General features: G+C 39.6%; 1 non-coding gene across 1 annotated transcript; it reads left to right on the top strand.

Moving 5' to 3' along the window:
- The first annotated feature begins 5,665 nt into the window (after window positions 1-5,665).
- On the top strand, window positions 5,666-5,766 carry LOC124061281. The gene has a single exon (XR_006843727.1). It is a non-coding gene; the product is annotated as a U6 spliceosomal RNA (small nuclear RNA).
- The last annotated feature ends 10,898 nt before the right edge of the window (window positions 5,767-16,664 follow it).

Genomic DNA, 16,664 nt, shown 5'->3' on the forward strand with positions numbered 1-16,664 from the left:
ATATGAGAGAAACAAAAGTAAGCCCTGACAAGCACCACACACACAACCGTTACAGTACACGCTCACACAAAAACAAAGATCGATGATGTGTCTGACACTGGCAATGGCAAGTATGGCGATAGCTGAAGCAGAGAGGGGATGAGAGATCAAGATATCATCAGTGAACAACATGATGTCTTTTATTCTTGCCTTTCTCCTGTGTTCAGCTGAGAAAACCCCCATAGATCTATACACACACACACACACACACACACCAGTACCAGTGATAATGGCAGACAAGACTCATCAGCTGACTCACCTGATAAAGCTTGTTAGGTTCAACTTTGACCCAGTATGTTAAAGGGATGCCAGTATAAAATGCAGCACGGCTACACGCTACCATTACAATAATGTCACAGAATAAAATTAGACGATGAAAAGACCTTAGAACCACCCAGAGGTGCATGTTTCGTTTCATCAAAAGAGTGAAAAGACAATAATGGGCACAATAGACTAATTCTAGGTAAAGTATGTACAGGTGCACACAAGGTCAATATAATAATTAGATCATCTTAACAAAAACAGGACAAGCAACGAAGTGGTATGTACAGAATACTGTTGGGAATAAAAAAGGCTTGGTCTGTAACTAGCCAAACGAGAAACACTGTCATCCAAAAAGATCAAGTGTCTCATGAAAGGAAATGACCAGGCTTATGACTCACGAATACATATCATTTCCCTTTAGGCTTTCATAAAAGAAAAGGGAAAAAAAACACTGAAAAGACTTCCATTGTTCAGCACCTCAGTAGAAAAGATCATTCGAAAAGAATGCTTTAGAAAGGAAAATGTCGCTAAGAGCGCTATCAGAATGAATGTGCTTAAATGTGTGGTGTAATACTGATGCAAGTTCATACAGTATGTTGTTGAGGTCATGAACTATTAAGAAACAATGTTTACCGTACATGTGCAAGAGACTATTTTAAATTTTATTGGAAAATACAAGTCTATTTTAAAATCAAGTAAACAAAATTCCTCCTTAAGGTCGTTGTATCCCGGCTTTTGTATTTAGCTTATTCTAATCAGGATGAGAAGCCGTAACATTTTCATTGTCAAGTAACACACACACACAAAAAAAATCTCAAAAACAGTGAGCATTAAATATTTATTTATCAATGTTGGATCTCTGCATCTATCGTTCAAGTCTGCTGAGAAAATCTGGCCCACCTGTTGATATCATTTACAAGCCATTGTAGGAACCCAGAGCAAATAGATTTGATAACAGTCATACATTATTTTATGCATATAGTATTAACTTGAGTGTAAATATTTCTTTTTGGTCATAAAAAAACACACACAGGCATGTAATGAAACGTCCAAACACAGATATGACACACCAAATGGAGTTCAGCCATGCACATTTGCTGCTAGTATTACACATGAAGGTAAAAGCATTTTACCGCCTCACTTAACAAAGGAAATGCCCCCTGTGCCCTCCAGTATTTAACAGATCCTCAGAGCCAGAGCTGCTCTAACCTGTCTGGAGTTTCCAGCAGTGAGAGACTTTTAGGAGAAACAATCCAGTTGCTGTGAAAAGGAGGTTTTTCATTAACGCTTAATTAGCAACCAAGATATACTGCTAAAGGAACGATGATGTCGGTCTGTCAAAGCTGTTATATGTTATATGATTAATGTTGTGTTTGTGATATGGCTCTTCAAAGAATCAGTGTTTTGTAAACACACCTGACTTGTGGGCGTACTGAAGTCGTCTATGTTAGCATGTTAACAGAGCCAACGTCAGCTGACTTCTGGAGGGTTTTCTTAGCACAGATTGACGGAAATATGCCGTTTTTGCTAACACCTGGATTACAGCCTGAAAATTACAGTGTAATTATTTTGTAATTACAGGCTTTAATTGAAATAATTAAGCAGTGCACTAATGTAGTAGAGTGGAAGCAAAACAAGACACAATATCATAAGAGGGACCTATAAATTAATTATGCAGTTGAGTAAGATTAAGATGAGAGACGTAAAAAAAAATCTAACTGTAGCTTATTTATAGATTCAGTATTGCACCATCTTATGCTCTAAGGCTAAGCTTTAAGTATAAAATGTCTGTTGCAAAAGCATAGATCTTTATTATGCATTTTTCTTATGAGCTGCAAATGGTTTTCCTTTACAACTATCACCATCAGTACAAAAATTTCACTGCAGCCATCATCAACATAGACATTTATTCAGATGAGGTCTGCACATTTTCTGCCTCCCTTCAATTGCCATTAGCTGAGATCTACATGATTCAGCTCGTAGCGTGTATACTTACACCACGTACAGCGTGCAGCTCTGCAATTTCTCATGTTCACTTACAAACAGTTAGTACTACAGGTTAGATTTAAGAAAACATGCTGACATACCAGATATAATTCAGAAGTGCATTGCAGAAGACTTATTAAGCCCAAAGCTGTCTGTTCAGAACTGGCATGTTAGAAGTAATCCATCAGTAATGTTCCTCATACGATTTACCTTGTTTCATGAGCTGACTGTGCTGACCAAGAGTACCTTGATGCGGCTTTTACTCTTTAATAAGGTTGCTGCAAGATTGAAAGGATATGATTTTCATTGAGCCTGGGAAGGGAGTCAAGTTTTGACAGGTCAAGAAAGGAAGTGAAATAATTTAGCAAATGAGACACAGATATCATTAAAAATAATATCATCTGAAATGTATGTAGGTATTGTATGATATTTGCCCAGAAATAACATGCACTTTTCACATTTAATGTGATGTAGGAGATCCACATGTGAAGTTCTGCAAATATGATTTAATAATTAAACATAATTTTCTGATGTTTTTATAGAGGCACGTTACAGTGCCTTCTAATATCAATAGCAGGTACTCTTATTCTCTGCCAACATTTTGATCCTAATTACTGCACTTTGTCTAATTGACTCGTTCGTGCTGAGAACAAAACTGTAGCAACGAGCTCTCCAGTTGTGTCACTCTTTCTTTCACGCCTCAACCTGAACTCTAACACCACATGTCGGGCTTTTAATTTGCTCTTCTTTGGTAGGTGAGATTGGATGGCGTTCGCTGGGGGAAATCGATGGGAAAATGGGATGGAATCTGCTGAGTGGATCAGAGCGAATGGAGTCAGCTCTCTTGGGCATAAAGGGAACATTAGAATGAGAAAGTCTGGACAATGTTTTTAACTTCTTCCAGGAGGCTGACGACAGCAGTCTGCTCTCTCAAATCCCTGTGTGGAATGTGCTTGTAAGATTAATTTCTTGTTATTCAGAATTGATCGCTTCTTTATGGACTCATTTGTGCCCGATTCCATTCTAGCCTGTCTGCCGGCTATCTGCCAATGGCACCACGTATTCTAAACATCGGAGCTCCTTTTCAAGAAAGCAGTCTGACTGGCAGATATGGATACCGCTGCTGGCTTGTGGGGAAAGGTGTTCCTTTTGTTTGCGGATGTGGGTTAAAAGTAACACCTTGAACATTCCTCTGTAGTGGGTATGGAAACAAGTTTCTTCTTCTTCTTGTTAAGATGATCCTAATTGCTAATATCCGTCTTAATTACCCCTTAGAATTTGGAGAACAGTTCAGTTTCAGTGCCAGCTCAGTGAAAACTTGTTTGGCTGGAAATGTCGAATGAAACCAAGGAAGGAAATAACTGTACGAGGTTGGTCTTTTCATCTGTTTATTAAAGCATTACTGGAGTCAATTCATTCCTGGTATGTTAATGTGCTTTTGAGGTACAGTTAAGGCTGCTGGCACCCACCGCTAAATCCAAATAAGTTCAGTTACAGAGTGTGTTTTGGATTGCGTGTAAAGAAGGTCGGGTGATCAAATATCACTTTGACCGAATTCCAGGTGCAATATGGTATGATCTTAAATTTCCATCATGTAATGACTTACAGGTTTTATCCTCCATATATATCACTTAACTATTTCCTTTTTTCTTACCATGTCCTTTATTTTTTCAAAAGCAAATTTCTCTACTTTTTTCCATTTGACTCAACACATTATGCCTTGGACAGCGCTGAAGATTATCCCCAATTATCCAGAAACCTCTGCCAGTAACAAACACTCTCTTTTTGTCATCATCACTGCCCTCCGCCACAGCGTGGGACACCCTGTGATGAGCTGTCGTCTGTTCGGCCTGTCAGTGTCACAGCCTTACTCGTTGTGTGCCTAAGCCTCTGCCAACGCGACACACGGCACTGTCACAGAGTCGTTTGTAGCTCTCATTTTTCAGCATTTACACCCACCCCACATCAACTGCTCTCTCAAGCTTTTATTTTCTCCTCCCCCTCCTCCCCACGTCTCGCTCATGCCTACGTCTCCTATTAGTCAGTGCTGGGCTGATTCCTCGCATTCTTGCATATTTTCAGGAACTAATAGAAAAACAAACAAACAAAAACCCAACTCCTTTATAATTTTAGAACAAATCACATGCAGGCACGTTGTTTGCGGTGCTGCAAAGCAAACCACTGTAGTGTCCCATAAAAGCACTGTAGGTTGATTTGACAGCTCTGTTAGTTTGTCATTTCGTAATGCTGACAATAATTCTGCATTCTGACTTTAGACACAATAATAATGGGTACTGCTTAGTCACACAGACTTGCATGTGGTTAATGAAGCTTTCTCAATGAGAGCAAGTTCAGCTTAGGGCTCATCCAGTTAGGGACATTTAATGTACCACAGCCACTAATGTTTATGCTCCACAGTGAAGCCATTTTATCTCCTACTAAGCACCAAGGCTTATCCACACTGTCGGTCTCTGCACTTTTCAGCAATGAGTGTGATGTCTACAGTTATGATCTACCCTGATTAAGTGTAGCTTAAGGATTTTTGAAGGTGTGCAGGTAACTTGAACCACATAATTAGCAGTTGTATAATGAATTATTTGCACACATAGAAGTGCATGCAGATATGTATGTTCATGGTAATCACACGGTTTAAATCTACCAGGAAAAAAAACAAAACAAGATCACAGAGGAAGCTTTAATTCAGGTCAAATTAAAAAAAGCAGTATTTGTCTGGTGAAATGTCATCATGTTCAAAACCTTTTATCTCTATGGTGCATCAGACAGAGCAGCAGACCTGCTTTACTGTATTAAAGCCGAGGAGAGATGTGATCATTTTACCCTGCCGTTTTAATGATACTCCACATAGTCTGAGCCACGTCACTAATGATCAAACTGAATCTTTACATAAACACATAAAACCACTCAACACTGCACTTAATAACTAGCTGAGTCGCTTTGGAGGGTTTGTAAAACTGCACTAAACAGATACTGTTTCCATTTCTCACGCAACAACAGGAAGCTAATTATTTCAACATTGTGCTATGAAGACGGCCGCTGCATGGGTGTTCACAGTAGGGAAGCTCCTTTGATGTTGCAAATATGTCCACTCTTCAGCCTCAGACTCCAGACTGCTAATGATTGTTTGGCTCTGGGTGGCTTAGTCATTTGTCAGCCCATTCAGAAGATAAGGTAACCACAGGACAAACAGGTTTGGCACAAACACCTGCTTGCACTGCTTCATCGCATATGCACCCTTCCTTTGATCAATCTTGCCATAGTGTATGTTTGGATTTTGAGCAGCTAAACTTCTGTGGGCACTTGCTCTCATATGGTAATGACAATATATAATCTTGTCTGGGTTCAGATACATCTTACGGTGCTGCTTCGGTAGCACATATACTAAAATTGGAACGATACAGAGAAGATTAGCATGGCCCCTGCAATGACACGCAAATTTGTGAAGCGTTCCTCATTTAGGGGGCAGCCGTGGCTTAGATGTTGGAGAAACGGCTTGTGATCGGAAGGTCGCTGGTTCGATTCCCCCACCGGACGGGTAGGTAGTAATAATGTCCCCTTGAGCAAGGCACTTAACCCCCGATATATGCTCCCCGGACGCCTAATAGTTGCAGCCCACTGCTCCTGTGTGTTTCAATCAGTGATGGGTTAAATGCAGAGAAGTAATTTCCCAGCTTGTGATTAATAAAGTAAATTAAATTAATTTTTTAAAAAAATATTTAAAAAAAAATAACACATGTATGGTATGTAACATGCTGGGAGTTTAAACTTACAAAGTGTGGGTTGTTTCCACCTGGAAAACCAGAGGTAATACAAGATCTCCACTGCGCTGTGCTCTGCAATGTGCTTTGTAAAGTGACACTTAAAGGATGTCTGTGAGCCTCCCTTCCTGTCATAGCCAGCAGTCCACTTGAGACTCAAGTACCAACACACATTTCACACAACCACTCAAAATAACCCTAGCAGGCTGGTGCAGTGCACGGCCACAGTGACCAATCAAGGAGCTTCCATTTCCAGGGAAGTATATGAGATAACACCTTAATAGATGATAATATTAATAAATGCTTTTTTAACCACAAAAATTCTTCTACGTGATTTATCTAAATTAATTATTTTAGCTAAATAGCTAAAGCTTGTAATCTAAAGCTTAAATGAAACTTTTGTGTTTTCTGTCTGTCTAACTAAAATGAATGTATTTTATTCTAAACTGGTTTGTAAGAACTGACCCAGTGGTGGATGTGCGTTCTGAAGTGCTGCTATGAATTTATAATCAGTGCAGTCAGCTATTGAAATGGCTTTGTATCACATTAGCCAGTGGCGGTTGTGTGGCAAAAAAAAAAATCCCTGCTTTTCTGGGGTTATTCTGGGGTTTTGTACTGTACTTGCTGCAGGCAAATGGACTGCCGCCTTCTCAGTTTGCTGTCAGCCTCTCAGCTGAATTACTCTAATGTTTTATCCCTCACTGTTCCCTGCTTGTAATGAAATTAATGCCACTTTAATTTGCATCACCCTCTTGTTAAGTCTCGGGCTGTGGAATGAATGTGGCATTGCTTGACTGCAGGACATGCTGGAGAAACAACACTGGTTGGGTGAACCACACTGTGTGTGTTAAGGGACTTGTAAATGGATCTTATGAATTGTCTTTCAGGGATGTTGCTTCAGTAGTGTGACCAGACCATTCGCTAGTTTTAGCACCCATGGTTTCATCATATGTTCATTATTTTCCATAGACCCTGTCAAGAGATTGTTGGTGCACACTTCACTAGAGGTGTATGATATACGTTAACTTTGTGTCAGGTGATCCACTGAATCATTCAGTGCGAGAATGGGTGTTATATCCTCGGTGTATTCATCCTCACAAAGGCAGCAGCTCATTGATCACTCTGCTCCCTCTCATCACTGCATCAGCCTCTCAATGCAGAAGGGGGGGAAAAAAAATATGTATTTTCAACACAAAATGAGCAAAGCTATTACTCCACATGCTGACAACCAATCAATTCCACTACAGTGTTTTCTGTCTTCAGCTGGAGGAGATGCTCGATAAAATGAGCGAGACAAACCGGGCATGTGAATCTGGCTGTCAAAGCTCTCCTACAAACGGACATTTTATGAAAAGGAGCAAACGTAAAAAATGTGTGACAGCTGTGTATGTACACCCTCCATAACTCCTGAGGCAACTTGGAATAATTGTGGTTTCACATGAAAAGTATGTGTGTGTGTGTGTGTGTCAATTGTATAGGTGAACATCAATCAATGTGCATCATTGAGCACTAATCCTGGAAGCAATTGAGCAATTTTTGTGAGTAACAGGAAGCAATCATTAAAGTCAGCTTCTAGTGTCACGTCAAAAGTAATTTTTTTTCCCCGTTCAGTCTGTTTCCCTGTTCAAGCTGTATCAGTCCATGGTACAGGAAATCAACAGTAATATTAACAAAGACTTTGAATGGTGCAGTAAAGCTATGGTTCAACAGGCTGGTCAGTTGTAGTCTTCATCCTGCTACTTGTGAAATACTTCCACAGATACACTAAATGAGTGGAGGTGGGCCCCACAGCACAGCCATCTCCTTCTGTTCGCCACTCGTTTCCCACATTTCCGCTGTCCACCCAGCATGTGCAGGTCGAAAGCAATAAAATATTTAAATTTCCAAACTGAATGGATATTTAAGTCCATTGAGTATTTAGATTCTGTCGCCTGAGTTTTATCCACAATCCTGCTTGACCTTTACTTCTTATTTTTAGTTCTGAATTTAATTATTTTATCATTAAAAAACATTAAAATATATCTTAATTTTAATGTCTTTTCAGACCTCCATTTCTGTTTTCACTGCTGCTGAAGTCTGTTAATTGCACAGCATGTGTGAGAACTTTTTTTTTTGTCATTGCTTTTTGTCTAATGGCAGCAGAAGCTTTGTAAAGAATTTAATTTCAAGTAAGAGAGACCAAAAAATATGCTTTTTAAACAGCAGGTCACTTCAACACCAAATAAGGACCCTGTATGTCTAAAATTATTCACTGACAGCAAAGAATACGCACATCTCATCATGCTAAGCGGGAAAACATTTCAGTAATGACATATAAATATCAGTCTTTTTTCTTTCATGCATCTTTTTAAAACATGTCACAATGCTTGATGAGTGCTTCATCAATTTTTAATGAATGGGCACAACTGAGGTTTGAGCCATGTTCTCGAAGGGGAGCTTTCAGTGGCATTTGTTTACTTAATTAAATCATGAGAGTCATCTCGAGTGTGACAGGTGAGCAAAACAGACGGTCGAGGGTTTCTTCCCCTAATCCTATGGAGACACTCGCATCCAGAAGTCTGGCACTAATGATTTCATTAACATGGCTAACAGGGCATCACTACACCTGTTCACAAGCGTTCCAGCAGGTACCTCGGTAACCTTGAGACAACGGTTCGAAGCCCCTGCCAACACTCTTTTTGTTTTATGACTACTGTCTCAGCTTTTATGCAGTTTTATGAAAAGCTACAGCCTGCATCTTTGGATTTTTTTCTTCAAGCATCTAGCGAAGGTCCCACATATGTGCTGCAGTCGCATCTCCTTGTGTTTGGTGCCGCAGTGATTTCAGGTGTATTGCTGTGCTTTTACAGAATAACTAAAATGGTAAATCTGTGGTAAGTGTCCTGCTGAGGGTAGGGGGAAGAGGTGTGTCCAGCTGCATTGAATTTTTGATTTTGCTTTCAGCCTCCCTGAAATAGCAGATGCGTGCCGTTTTTCACATGAAAGAGATAAATGAGTACCAAAACTTTAGACACCAACAGCAAAGTATTGCAGATTGCATCATGTTAGATCTCACTGTTTAAAAGAAATCACACCCATCTGGCCCTGCCAAATGAATCATTTGCATTTGAAATCTGACCCTTATTTTCTTTTTATTGATGTCTTTTTTTTTTTTTTTAATGATTGAGCTCTAAATTTATCAGTGTTTTTTTTTTCCTGATGCTCTTTTTGCCTTGATGTCTCGCATAGCTCGCTGTGACTCTGAGTGTGTCTCTCTCTAGACCCCTTTTCTCACATTATCTGCATACTTCAATGGTCTGTAACTTGTCAAGAAGGCCTATCTGTCTCCTAACGCACTCGTCTGGCAGTCTCTTATGTTTCCCCCCTTCCCTGCCTCAGAATGTGATCGATAGCCCTTTAGTCCCCCACCCTGTTGTCTTCACAGGTGGATATCATTAAGAGATAAACAGGCAAATCAGGAAATCATCTGCCCTCCGTATAGACTGAGTAGTTCAGAACTGTTAGACACATTCACCTAAAAACAACACGCATTCACATACACAGAAATATAAATTGTACAGATGTAGCAATGCACACTGACAACAACACTCCAATTTGAAGGAACCATTTTTGAGAAAACGTTTATTTTCTTTCATGCAGATGCAAAACGTTTATTTTCCTTCAGTGCAGTTTATTTTCATCATTACAGCGATATGTGAAGATATGACCAGCAGCCATTTAGTTTAAAACTCAAAGGCTGGATACAAAAGGAAACAACTAACCTGGCTCCGTCCACACGTCTAAAACACACAAATCAAGACTTTATCTTGCTCATTTAATCCTTACAAAATCAAAAAGTGTAAAAAACACATTGTGATTGTAGAAATGGTAATGTACCAGACTATTTCTTGGCCCAGTACAATTAATTCCTGGAGTTTCGCCATCACTGTGAGACTGTTGGGCCACCAGCTGGTAGTGCTCGAGTTTGTTACTTTTGGACAGATCGAGGCAAAATGTTCCTCCATGATTCGCCTCAGTCTCTCTGTGCTAAGCGAAGTTAACCTGCGGCTGGCTCTCGCTACGTATTGTACAGACATGACTGTTTATCAATTTTCTGAACTAACTACTGTCAAGGCATCACATTGTGTAAGTGTATTGTCCAAAATGTCAAACTATTGTTTTAGTTTAATACCAACAGACACAAATAACTCATTAGCAAAGGTGAAGAAAATTAGCCAAATTCCCTTCCCATTTTATAGAAGAAGAAGAATCAGCTTTATTGACAGTATAAATATTTTTGCATACACACACTGAATTTGTCTTCTGCATTTGACCCATCCTTAGTTGAACACACACATGCAACACCCGGCAAATTACATGCTCAGGGATGTTGTCCATAAGTCTTTGCTACTGGCTCATTTCCAAAGCCCCTTGGGTGCTGTAGTTGTTAATTGCTAAAAAAACATTGATATTACAATAGTTGCTAATTTCACAATTTGATTAATAAATAACCACTTTGTAATAAGAATAGTAAACCCTGGGAACATATGGGTGGCAATTCAGGAATATGGGACTGAGAGTGGAAGAACTTCCTGACATGAGAGTGAAAGTCAGTAAAGATTTGTTTTGTAAAAAAAAAAAAAAAGTGAAGAAAGAAGAAAAACTTTACTTGTGGTTGTATTTTGACTGGACTGATATTCAGCCAATGAACTTATGTTCCACTAAACCAAGAAGATGTCTGCTTCCAGAACAGCTCTAACTCTAACTTCTTTTTTAAAAAATAACTAAAACAAACTAAAACAATCTGAAAGTGGGTCCTTCCGTGGCTTGCTGCCAGTGAGGATACTCTTGTGAGTTTCATAGTGGGAGCACATAACCCAGACACTGCATCATACTTTGTCTAGTTCTTATGCACAGACCTCACTGCCTCTAAAGAAAAGCTCCACTTCAGTACAGTAAATCCTGATCCTTAATCCTGGTTTGTGGTTGATTGCAATTCTATTCAATTCCACTATTGTAACTGCATTCTTTTGCAAAATGTTGCTTTAATATCCATGCAGGTTATAAACACTCATTAAAATGATGTGAGTGATTGAGGTTCTGTATGAGTTTAGTGACAATTCCCTTTTATTGTACATTTGTTGTTAAGTTTTTTTTATTTAGGTCATGGCTAATACACAGCAGAAAATTAAGTTAAGACTGTATCAATTCGAGTTAAACACAATCTGTTTGCTCTGTAAAGTACAATGAAAATTTTACTGGGTTTAAAGCTCACTGAACGTCCTGGGGGAACAGTGGAACTTCCGAGGTGATATTATCAGCTCCAGGTATAAACCAGGACTCGGTATGACTATCAAGGTTTTCACAGCAGGTTCACAAAGAGACCCAGCTCAACCTAGAGAGTGGATCAGATCCAAACTGCTGTGTTTTGTGAATCCAGCTGTGCCTGAAGAAAGAAGTAAGTCAAACCTCCTCAGAACAAGCACCATATTCAGAAGTGGCATGGGTCTAGATCCATGCTGATATGCAGCGATAACAGGTTTATCACACACACACACACACACACACATGCACATGCACATGCACATGCACAGACATACAGTCACCCATGTATACACATGCACTCCGTCAGCTCTCACGTACACACACACCATCTTTCTGTCTCTCATACAGAAACACCCACATGTACACAGACACGGTCAGCTGTGTGAGATCCCATAACAGAGCAAACACTGTCCAGCAGACTACCTTGGAGGACAGAGAAGATATTTGCTTCCCCTAGTGAAAGGACTATTATTTTAATGGGCTCTTCTGTTTTCTCAACCGCTAAGGTTGCAGAAGAATAACGAAGGCTTCAGCACCAGAGATAAGAACAAGAGAAAGTATACTGCAAGAGGAGCTCAGTGTTCGTTTGTATAACCTGTGTACGGGCAACCGTCGTCGATGTAAGCGAGATTAAAGTGTTTAAATCTTGCAGAGAGTTTTTGGAGTGGTCGTGTTATGCCTCGCTACTTCATTACACTGCATGAGAAAACACAGTAGCTTCCAAAGAAATGCTGCATAATGCATAACTGTATTACTCTAGGGCTAAAGCAACTAGTTGTTCATTTGCTCAGAGGCTAAAACTCCCATCTGTATCAGAGTAATTTCCCTTTGATCCCAATTAATTGATCCTTGTTTGAACATGGAGTCACAGAGCACTGTCAGTGATTCCTACTTGTTTAAGTGTAAACACAAATTCAGATGACAGAATAAGGCAGAGATATGACTTTGACTCCCTGACATGAGAGGAGGTGAGGATGTCTACGCTGTCTGTGTTATCTGGAAACTGCAAGACTCTCCCCATGCTCTGTGAGTCCAACTATGAGAGCGATATATCAAGCAGGGAGCAGTGGTGGGAGTGTCTGCCAAGGCCCAGGTTCACTATTTCTTCTGTTTGACTTGGCCCACTGACAAAATCATCATCTTAAAAAAACAAAAAAAAAAACAAAACCCAAACTTCAAAATGTTTTTATTATTGGCCAATATCTTTATCTCTCCTACTCCTCACAACCAAGCTGTCAAAAATCATGTTGGAAATATGCTGTTTGGGGGTCAGATATGAGCTGCTTTGAATCATGGACACAATGCTGTAAAAATACGCTGAAGGTTGCGTTCTGACTTTGCTTCTCTGACAAATGTCGGTGATTTCCAAACACATGTTCACCTGGCAAAAGTAATGCACTCCCTCACATTCATACCACTTGCTATGTCATATATCTAACACAACACTTGTATTTACTTTGTGGAAGAGCATTGTGATGCCAAACCATTACACCTCTTGTGATGTATCACTTGATTTGCAACATTTTTTTAATTTCAACCACTCCTTTTCCTGAGTAAAAATCATAAGAAAAACTGTTGTTGAGCAACAAGCAGACCTTAAAGATCGACAGTGAACCCTAAACCTGCCTACGGGACTCTTCATTCAAATCAAGCTATTATTTCCAGCCCAACAGACCACCCGTGTGGTGTGTATATTGCACTTGGTGGGGTCTACATTTGAGGTTGCTCATTTAGAGAACAGTGACCCCTGTCGAGTTTTACTCTCCCGGTTGGAACGTAAATCTAGGTGGTGTCTTTCAGAATGCAAATTTATGTGTCCCCACTGGCAACTTAAGCCCTGCTCCCTTTTGAATTGGCAACACCACCAGCTGGTGCGTCCTCAGTCTCGCTGAAAGAAACATTGTCTGTGGAGCATTGAAAAAGTGCTCTGCGTTTAAAAACCTGCCCCTTATCCTGACAGAAGTGTAGGCAGAATGGGTACAGCTTAAGCACTCTTCTAATGTGTCTTTAGAAACACAGAGACCGTCTCTGTCACATGCACTGTTACACTAGAGGGTTTATTAAACAAGGGATGGTTTCCTATCGCTGGGTCCAAATGTATTCCAGGAAGGAAAATGGAGTTCAGCCCAGTCTTGCAGTGCATGCACTATTTTCTTTGAGCTATTTTGTGGTTATGTTCCACACCACTACAGGTTGGCGTGTTAATGGTTTTGCAACCCACTTTTATTTATCTGATTGTGGGGAAATACACCCTTAATGTGTCTGGTAAAAGACGCCTATTAGAGACAGGCCTCTCTTTTTGGTGCATTAGAGTTAGGGCAGTACACTTCGAAAAGACAAAATATTAATTCATTCAACTTACCAATTTCAGACTCGTATACTGTCCGAGTCCATGTTACATCAGGGCAGATATCCATGTACTCCACTTGTTAATTGTGTTGTGAAGTCAGGGTATTCTCAGATGTCTTTAGTCACGCATTGAGTGATGATGTGGTCTCTCACACTCACTGTACCAAGCAAAATACAGTTCTAGCAAATACAGAATGCCCATGCTGGTGTTTACATGCTATCTTCTGACAGTAGAAATGTTAGAGAATAGAAGTGAAGCCACAGAATACAGTAATAAATCTTTTGAAGCAGGATTTCTCAAAGTTTTGCTGGACCTTGTCCTTGTTTTACGGTCCAGTGGTCACTGTTTTGAGTTTTTCCTGTAAAAATGAAAAAAAAACACATTAATGATTTATTTCAACCTGTATAATTATAATGTATTCATGTAAAACATGTCAAACAACAATCAGTATAGACAAAAGTGCCTGACCTCACAAATGCTTGGCCCCATGAATGTGCAAAAAATTCCAAAGAAATACTCCAAAATGTTCAGAATCAGAATTCCTTTATTTATTTATCCCTGGAGGGAAATTGTTGAATTCTTGTTGTGGGAAGCCTTCCCAGAAAACTATTATAGCTACAAAGCTGTCTACGTATTTAGAATGCGATGTCAGTCCCTGTTGGTGTAATGGACTGGTGTCCCTATATTTTTGTCCATATCAGTCTTGGAAGTCACTCAGAGCTACATCCGTATGTCAGTGTGACTCCGAGTTTATGAAACACTATTATCATGTCATATGCTTCACAATTCCTGTTGCTGACTACTGTTGTGAGTGCATCTGTAGAAATAAAAACAAATGCCTTATGACAGGTGGTTGCTTTGAGTTTGTCTGTTATGACTGCACATATGAGCCTGTCAGAAAGTATTATGTTGATGACTAAACATTCAGACAGCCTGCATGTCCTTTCCTGTAATTCCTTACTTTCAATAGAAGCAACTTTAGACAGACTGCCTCCTTTCTTATGAGAAGCACAGATAGAAATCTTGCACAGCGTCTCCTGGATTAGTCGTTACTTCCAGGAACAATTTACTTGTTTTGTTCAGCGGCAGTCATTTTAGAATGCTGCCACAGGGCCAATTTAAATACCAAGCAGATTCATTACTTATATAAGACTCAAATAATTACACGGTCAGGCACAGGAGCGTTTGAATATGCCCCAAACCTCCCGAGGGTATTGTACACAAAGGGTTTAAAATAGAAAAGTAAACGAACTCAAAAAACTTGTTTAATCTGGCCTTAGCAGTTAGCTCAGTTGCTCAAATTTGAAGGCATATATTAAACCGAGTAAAGAACAAGAAAAGGAGATTCAAAGTTCTGAAATACGTGCATAAGTCCTGTGTGTATTTACACCCTGAACGCAGCTATTACTCTCAATTTAAGGAGTAATTATGCTCACTAACTCATGCTCTCGCTAAAGAAAATACCCCTCTGTGTATTGGCAGGATTTTTCCATCCTGAGTCATGGTTGTGAAAAGTACCAGTTAGGGGGGAAAAACTGGGTGGAAATACTTTTATGTCAGTGAAGGAAAAGAGTTTCAGTGTCTTTTACCTGAGTTGACCTCTAAGTCTTAAAAGGCTTAAAGAGAGGTAACAGGAAGTGAGCTGTTACAAAAGTTATTCAGTTTTCAAAGAAAACAAAAAAACAGAAAAGATAAAGAAAATCAATACCAGTACAGCAAGGGCTCAATTGTACAGGAGACCACTCACCTTTGACTTTGACACTATTTTTTGTTACATTTTAATAGTAAACAAAACTTTCTCATCTGTCTATGGCTTGTTGATGGATACAAACTAAGAAATGATGGAGTCTGAGCAGATTATTTTCCTCCTTTTGTTTTGATTTTTGTTAAAAGTCCCTGTAGTGAGAACTTTGGCATCCTGGGCTTCTGTGAATTACCAGTAAAATACAGTTTTCGAGTGAGTAATTGTCTGATGTACCATGTGAGTGCGAAGGTCGGACATCAAAGCCGAAATCCACATGTTGGTTAGAGGAAATTAAAGTGTCTTGAGATTGTCTCATATTATGTTGTGTTAACAGCTGCAGCATCTGGCCAGCTGAAGGAAAATGTCATCCAGATAAAATCACTGATATGTTATTCGTGTGATAATATTGCACACCAAATTACCGTGGGTTCATGTAACTTTTTCAAACATAACACCAGGTTATGCTCACTTTGTGCGTGATGGATCTTGTTTCAACAAACAGCCACAGAACTGAGACATTTCAGAGAGCTTTAACAGTGCTAAATAAATAACAAAATTGTTCTCAGAACAGCTGATAATTTTTTCGCTACTTCTCATGTTACATCTTTGTGTTAAACGTATCAAACCCCTCACTGTATACATATCGACATATCTAGGCTGAAAATAACACGGCCGTGAATAGGGCAATGATCACAAGACACAGCTGAGGGAGAGAAACAAAGGTTTATCCAGCACGATGTGATCAAACCGACATTTGAAGATAACAACAATGAGGGAGCAAGAGAGAGCGTCAGACACCGAGACATTGTTCAGATTTTTTTTTTCCTTAGCTATGGGAGTAAGCACGGAGACTTCTGCATGTCTAAACAGGTTTGATCCTATCTAATGTTATGCACTGAGCGCTGCATTATATCTCCACATTCTGTAACACGCTGATAGGATAAAGATAGACGAAACAGTGTGGGCCTATTTTCAAATGAGGATTATGGTAAGGTTAATGTTTTTTTCACATATTTAGCCGTTTAAGAGACTTTATGTGCGTAAATACGTTGTTCTGAGCTAATTCTTAGTTGTAATTAAAGGACTTATATGTATGGAATGTTTGGCTATTTTGGCTGCCACACCCCCACAAGCACAAATGTCTGTTCCTTTACACTATGCAAACCACCCACATACCCACGTAACAGAGGTGGACCTCGCA

The sequence above is a fragment of the Scatophagus argus genome, chromosome 6 (genome assembly GCF_020382885.2).
Source record: "Scatophagus argus isolate fScaArg1 chromosome 6, fScaArg1.pri, whole genome shotgun sequence".
In the NCBI taxonomy this organism is placed as follows: Eukaryota; Metazoa; Chordata; class Actinopteri; family Scatophagidae; genus Scatophagus; species Scatophagus argus.